Raw genomic sequence first — 7,117 nt, forward strand, 5'->3', positions numbered from 1 at the left:
ACTCTCTCAGTTTAAAGATCAAGAAGCTATGTTTGTGGAAGGAAAACTCAAATGGCCAAGAAAAAAAACTCAAATGGCTGAAAGGCTCTGTTGCCAGAAGAGTTACTTTCAATGTACCAGTTTAGAGGGCTCAATTTTAGTTTGATCTGACCTCTCTAGCCAGTTATGTGAGGAAAAAGAGAAGAAAGAGGAAGCCTTCAGTGACTTCAACAGGCAAAACAGTAATGTGAGACTGATTAGTCACCTGATAAACTAGGAAGGAACAGGGAAGTTCTCGACTAGTAGGGAGGTGTTTTTTTTTTTTTTTTTTTTTTTTTTTTTAGGGTTTTTTTTTTTTTTTTTTTTTTTTTTTTTTTTTTTTTTTTGAGACAGTCTTGCTGTTGTTGGCCCAGACTGGAGTGCAGTAGTGCAATCTCCACTCACTGCAACCTTCGCCTCCCGGGTTCAAGTGATTCTCCTGCCTCAGCCTCCCAAGCAGCTGAGATAACAGATGCACACCAGCACTCTGATTGTACTTTTTAGTAGAGACGGGGTTTCACCATGTTGGTTAGGCTGGTCTTGAACTCCTGACCTCAGGTGGTTCACCTGCCTTGCCCTCCCAAAGTGCTGGGATTATAGGCATGAGCCATCGCGCCTGGTGGGAGTTCTTAAGGATAAAGCTTGGAGCCCAGGTAGCTGGACTTCAAATGGGATAACATTCTTGCCAATGGGCTAACCAAGCTGGCATGCCTCCAACCCAAAACCTGGATAATGATATGCATATTACTCTTCCGCCATGATTTGTACATCTTTCAGTGTTCACAATGTGGCTTAGTGTAACAGCTTGGTCTTTAGTAAGACGGGAAATCTTTGTCAAGTGAACAAATTAAACATTTTTTTTTCTCTAGACAATATCCCATTTGAATATTGAATTTGACAATATGTCACTTCTTTAGACTCATCCTCTAGAAGAATAGAAACCTGCAAAGAATGTGACTCTATACCTAACAAGGAGAAAAGGCTAGATTATTGTCTTTGTCTGTTCAGGCTTCTATAACAAAATACAAAAAACTGGGTGGCTTATAAATAGCAGAAATGTATTTTTCACAGCATGGAAGGCTGGAAGTCCAAGATCAAGGTGTCAGCAAGGTAAGTTTCTGGTGAAGACCCAGTTTCAGGTTACAGAATAGTTTATTGCTGTGTCCTCATACAGTGGAAAAGATAAGGTGTAAAGGGCTAGTTAGCTCTCTGAGGTCTTTTTTTTATAAGAGAATTAATCCCATTAAAGACGGCAGAGCCCTCAAGACCCAATCACCTGCCAAAAGCCCATTCTTACAATACTATCATATTCGAGATTAGGTTTCAACATATGAATTTTGGCAAGACAAACCTTCAGACCATAGGCATTAGCTACAAGACTATAACTTGTCTTAAACTCATTAAAAAGCTAATTCCTAAAGGCAAACAAGTAAATCAAATTCAAAGGTGAATCAACACATCCAAAGAGAGTCAGGACATGCAAACTGTGTCACAAATTGCTTAGCGAAAATGTAAAAAAGATGACCACCGTAGAAGTTGGTACAAAATGAATGAGCAAAAAATTTAATTAATCCTTAAATGCCGAGGAGGATAGGTTCATGTGTTTATTTGGGATTGCTAAGGGCCCTAGACACAAGGAAAGTTGTAGTATTTTATCCGTGGGTCTCGACCATTTGCTTAGGAGAAAGACTAAAAACTGAGCAGGATACCAGAATAATTCCCTCTCAGGAGTACTAATAAAGAAGCTGTTAGCATATATGAGGGTTAAGGCTCTGACCACTTTTAAAGTTTTGTAGAACACTTTAAAAAGAAAAAATAAAGCAAATGGTTTAAGTCTATGAGAAAGGAGAAGAAGAAAATTCACTTAGACTCTGGAGGAGTAGAGTTAACTCTTATGGCACAGGCAACAGTTCATTGCTATGAGGAAAGGGTTGAATCCTGTGTTCCTGGGGCGGAGAAATACAAAACAGCCTTAGACCCAGGACCCTACACAGGTTTCAAGTGGAGGCCTGATACCACTAGTGGAAGGGCAGGGAACTTCCACCTAAGATTTTCAAGAAGTATGAAGTGTCTGAGATTTTACCCTACTTTAACAAGCTAACAACCCATTAGCTTTACACAATTCTCTCAATGCTGGCAGAATGCCATGAGGCTGCTGGGTCAGAGACAAAGGCAATTTAATACTCACTGCAGTAGTGGTAGTCAGAGTGTCGTTGTTTTCTTTCACCTTGGTGACATGATGAGGGTTAGATGATGCATTCACATGCAGTCAGTTGCATTACAGAGGAAGAGCCCTAATGTAGAATCCTCAAATCTTTTATAATTGACAACAAACAAATCTACCTGATTTTTGCCCCAGAAGAAAAATATCTCTGTATTATGCTGGACAGCAAACAAATTTGCAAAGGAGAGGCATCAGAAGAAGGCACGGCACTATCTTTATCTTATAAAGATATTCACTATATAAATACTCTTGAAAAGAAAGTCCAAGGGAGTAAAAGGCAGTCCGTGTGTCTGCTGGTAAGACGTACAGAAGCAAAGAGTCTGATGGAGAATTATCCCTTCCACCCCATATACACAACATGGCAGTCACAAATGCAAGAGAGAGTTTGGCTGCCATGAAGAGGAAGTATGGAAACTGTAAAAATGTATCACTCCTGATGCCCAGATACATAGGTCCTGCCTAAGATCGAGGTTGTACCAACAAAGAACCTTCCCAATCCTACCATGAGCCAAGCATCAATTCCCTGGTGTGGTATTCTATCACTGGGAAAGTGACAAGAACCTGAAGAGAGACTCCACTCTGTGGTGCAGGTATTTAGTAATGACTAAAAACAAATGGGGGAAAAATGGACTCTGAAAAAAACCTAGGGGACTATGTCCTGACTCTGTATCCTACTATATCCTACTTGAAGCCATAGTACATTGAAGATAATTACAGCAACAAGAACCCCAAGCCACACAAACTCTTGACTAGATTGGCTAAACCCTGCATTCTAACTGCTAAGAAAAAGAGGAGGTACAATCATTTCTAGGTATAAATATTATCTTCCTGCATTCCTGCTATTCTTCTACACATTATATCTGATATTCAATAAAAATTATAAGATATATACACAAAAAAATCTAAGAAAAAAACGGCTCATTTACAAAAAGTGAGCAACGTAACAATAGATGACTAATATATTGGAATTAACTGACAGAGGCTTTAAAATAATTGATTAAATATTTTGACATCTGGTGGAAAAGATGGACAACATGAATGAGCAAATGGGAAAATTTAGCACAGACGTACAGAAAGAATACAATGGAAATGCTATAAATTTAAAAACAAAACAAAAACCGCAACAACTACAACAACAAAACCTAAACAAAACATTTTACTAGGGAGGCTGAGGCAGGAAAATGACTTGAATCCGAGACTGCCTGCCATTTTTATGATGAAAAATAAATAGATATAAAACTGACTTATAGAATAATTTCAAAACTCATTAAAAACAATATAGTTTGATTCCAGCATTTCAATCTCAACATTTTAAATATTCTTCTATATTTGATGATCAGAACACCACAGTTGCCTATTTTTCCTTCTACTGCTACCTCCCTTACTACTGCTTCTTTGTATTCCTATTGGTAAATCCTGTAACTATTCCTACTTGATAAATGCAATTACCCCAATTGCTTAATGTAGGAGCGTCTCAGAGGTCAATGATCAGACCTCTTCTTTCTATCTACATTCACTTTTTTTACATGGCTTTAGATAACCATATGGTGGTAACTTACTAACTCCAGGCTTAAATATGCAACTACATTATCAACATATCTTTTTGAACCCCCAAAAGGACATCTCAACCTTAACATGTCTAAAATGGAAATCCTGATCTTTTCCCGTCCCATGGCCAGAGGTCTGCATCTTTGCAATCTTCTCCATTCATTTATTTTCTCTGGAACACATTTATTTTACATTTTTTTCTTTCTTTTTTTTTGTATTAAAACTCAACCTTGTGTTTCCAAAACAAAATACCTCAAAAATCAGGCGATTTCTAAGGAATAAGCATGTAGTTATGAAATCATAGGTGTCGAATACTGTAACACTTGACTTGTGACAAATGTGACTCCTAAAGTCTTTCTCTTTTTAGAGTGGTTTCTAGGAAAGATTAAAAGTGCTTCTCAGAAAACGAATTTATTATTTGAAAAGCTCAGTGCCAGGCCTCTTCAATTCTTCCTTGAAGTGTGCATAAGCATCTTGGGGACCAACCAAATGCTTTTTAGAAGGAACATCTTCTTCCTCATGCTACTTATTTTTTATTCATTCATTGATTTAACAACTACGATATGAGCACCTATACTTTATTAGGAATATTTTTCTGAACACTGGACAGTCAGGAATGAACAAAACATGCAAAGTTCTTGCCTTCATAAAGCTTATATTCTAGCAAAAAGAACAGATAGAAATCAAATAGGCAAAATGAATATAAATTATAATAGACAATATAAAAGTACATGAAGAGGATACTATTTATTTATCACTAATGAGAGACATTTTGGACAGAGACTTGAATAAATGGAAATTTAATTTTTTTATAACACAATTCACAATACTGTTAAATTCACCTGCATGGCTCACAAAAGTTTAGCAGCCCAACTTGCTTGCCAATGTTGATAAAAATATTTGAGGCTGAGCCATTTGGACTTTAGATTTGCCAACTTACATGATAGTGTGTAATAATTTCCTACCTTGATACAGAATGATAATGTTTGCATTTAATACAAACACATCTGAGTTATATTGGCTCAGATGATCCTTCTGAACTAGAGTGACTATTTCACTGGAAGATGCTATTGGATACAATCTACATTGTTTCTTTTAGTTCAAGAGCAACTTTCCCTTTGATTTGACTTGGAAGAACTACTGGTCAACCAAGCTCAGAGCAACCCCAAAGCTAAGAAAATTAAAAAAGATGATTTTTTAAGTATTTTGCTTGATATACTATATATCTTAGAACTCTGAAGTCAGAATATGAGGCAACTATGCTGGACCCTTTGAATCATACTTCTAAGCACATGTATTCCGTAAATGATACAGAAGAAAAGAATGGCTTAAACACCAAAAGAAGAAAAACTAGGAAGAAGACATAGGAAAATTATAATTTAAAACTCTAAATACACACATATCTGAGTGTGTGTGTATCCTCACATACAAAAATACATATAAACATGGATACACGCATGATGCTTGTAAAGTATCCATTCTTTCATTCAGTTACTGAGCACTTATAATAGTCATGCCATGCTCTATTACAGAATGTTGGGTGTTTTCATGAATAAAAGGATGATCCTCTCTCTCATGAAGTTCATCTTAGAGTATAGCAAAATAGCCAATACTCAGTAAACAATAGATATAATAAACCAATGTATTATTTAGCATATTATATAATAACCGCAATAAAAAAAATTACAATAGGAAAGGAAAATGAGGAGTATTGACATAAATAATGAGTTATGTTTTCAAAAAGGGTAGAGAGGGCAAGGAACAATGAAAGAATATGAGTTATGTACCAAAATATGTAGAATGCCTATAAATGTGTAATATTAATATGTATTTACATATAAAATATATTTCAGGTTCACACACATATATATGATGAATACATATGGTAAATATATATATTCATAAACATTTCTATTAAGATAGTTTTCTTTAGGTAATAGTAATCTTTCCTACATATATTTTTTATATGAATATTCCTGATATTCACCAGGAGACATTTAATATTAACTTCTAACAGATAAATGGAATAATATATATACATGTAAATATATTTGTAATGATTTCTCAAACGTGGTTCATTGCTTAATTTTAAAGAATGAGTTCATTTTTCTATAAGTGAATAGCAAAGACCTGCTTACCACTGATGTATACCTGCCTTTGAAATTCAGACGTCGCACTCCTACCTTTAGAGACGATGCGTACATTTTTACAGTCAACAGGAGTAGTTGGCCAGGCAGAAGACATGTGGAACCATTTTCAAAGTCATCTTCTCGAATGCTAGTTTTCGTCACTGCCTGTATTTAGCAGATAAATATAAAGGAAGAAATGTAAAAGATAGCATAAAGCTGGTATAGGAGTCTATAACACACATGACTAAAAAGTAATTATGCTGAGATTGTGTCAAATACATTAATATTTTGCCTTTGGTTTGAGGTTTGCAATCTTGGTGTTCACTTCTCTTCATAGCCTCATTTATATTGGGTAACTATTCCTTGTGTTGATGATATAACACATGCTGACACCAAATATCAATGCTAGGTAAATCCAATTAAGCCCAGAAGCAAAACAGCTGGATTAACAGTGCTTGCATAAATTATTTTTCTTCCATTTACTTTGTTTTTTTGCAAATGAGCCTTTAAACATGAAAAATTTCAGCTATCAGTGTCCCCATTCCTTATTAATGTAAGAAGCCTAAAATAAAACCTTTAAAAGTAAGTGTTGGAGGTTTCCTTTATACTATTAGTACAAGTGTTATAATTAAAGCTGCAAATGAGCATGGCTATTTTCTACATGGACTTCCTGTTTGTGAAAGAAGCTTATCAGAAGTGTATTTAAAGTGGTATCTTAATAAAAAATTCCCCCTGAAGGCTAAGAAGCTATGTTATTTTTACCAGTTTTGAGTTCTCTTCTTTCCTTCTCTATCCAGAAGCATAAAGTCAGTAAATGACATCAAAACAATTTAGTTAGGTTTTCAGAATAATGGGTTTGCTGCTATTAAATCAAAATACAAGGTAGTGGCATACATGAACAAAAAGGTATTTTGTCTCTTTCGTTAAGAGCCATGAATAAGTATCTCATTACCTTTGTAAATATTTTGATAAAAACCACAAATTTTGATTAGCGTGATGTTAACTGCATGATAAATAAAGATTATATATTTGATATGTAAAAAAGAGTGAAAATGTACATTATATTTTTACCTTACTGCTAGATTTTTAAAAATCTCTTTGTGGTGAGCAACAGATTCCTTTGTTTAAAAATGATTCGTTGTGCAATTTATGAGATCCAGATTTAATTTGTAATAAAGCTGTTAGTATTTTGCATGCC

The 7,117-nt window shown here is 35.1% G+C and overlaps 1 long non-coding RNA gene across 1 annotated transcript in view; it reads right to left on the reverse strand.

Annotated features, from left to right (window-relative positions):
* Positions 1 to 520: 520 nt before the first annotated feature.
* Positions 521 to 7,117, reverse strand: part of LOC108302973 — a 230,485-nt gene continuing 223,888 nt past the window's right edge. Inside the window, exon 9 of the long non-coding RNA XR_005199871.1 lies at positions 521 to 6,084. This is a non-coding gene — a long non-coding RNA (uncharacterized LOC108302973). The remainder of the gene's footprint in view (positions 6,085 to 7,117) is intronic.

Source organism: Cebus imitator, unplaced genomic scaffold, assembly GCF_001604975.1.
Source record: "Cebus imitator isolate Cc_AM_T3 unplaced genomic scaffold, Cebus_imitator-1.0 Scaffold43, whole genome shotgun sequence".
Classification (NCBI taxonomy): domain Eukaryota; kingdom Metazoa; phylum Chordata; class Mammalia; order Primates; family Cebidae; genus Cebus; species Cebus imitator.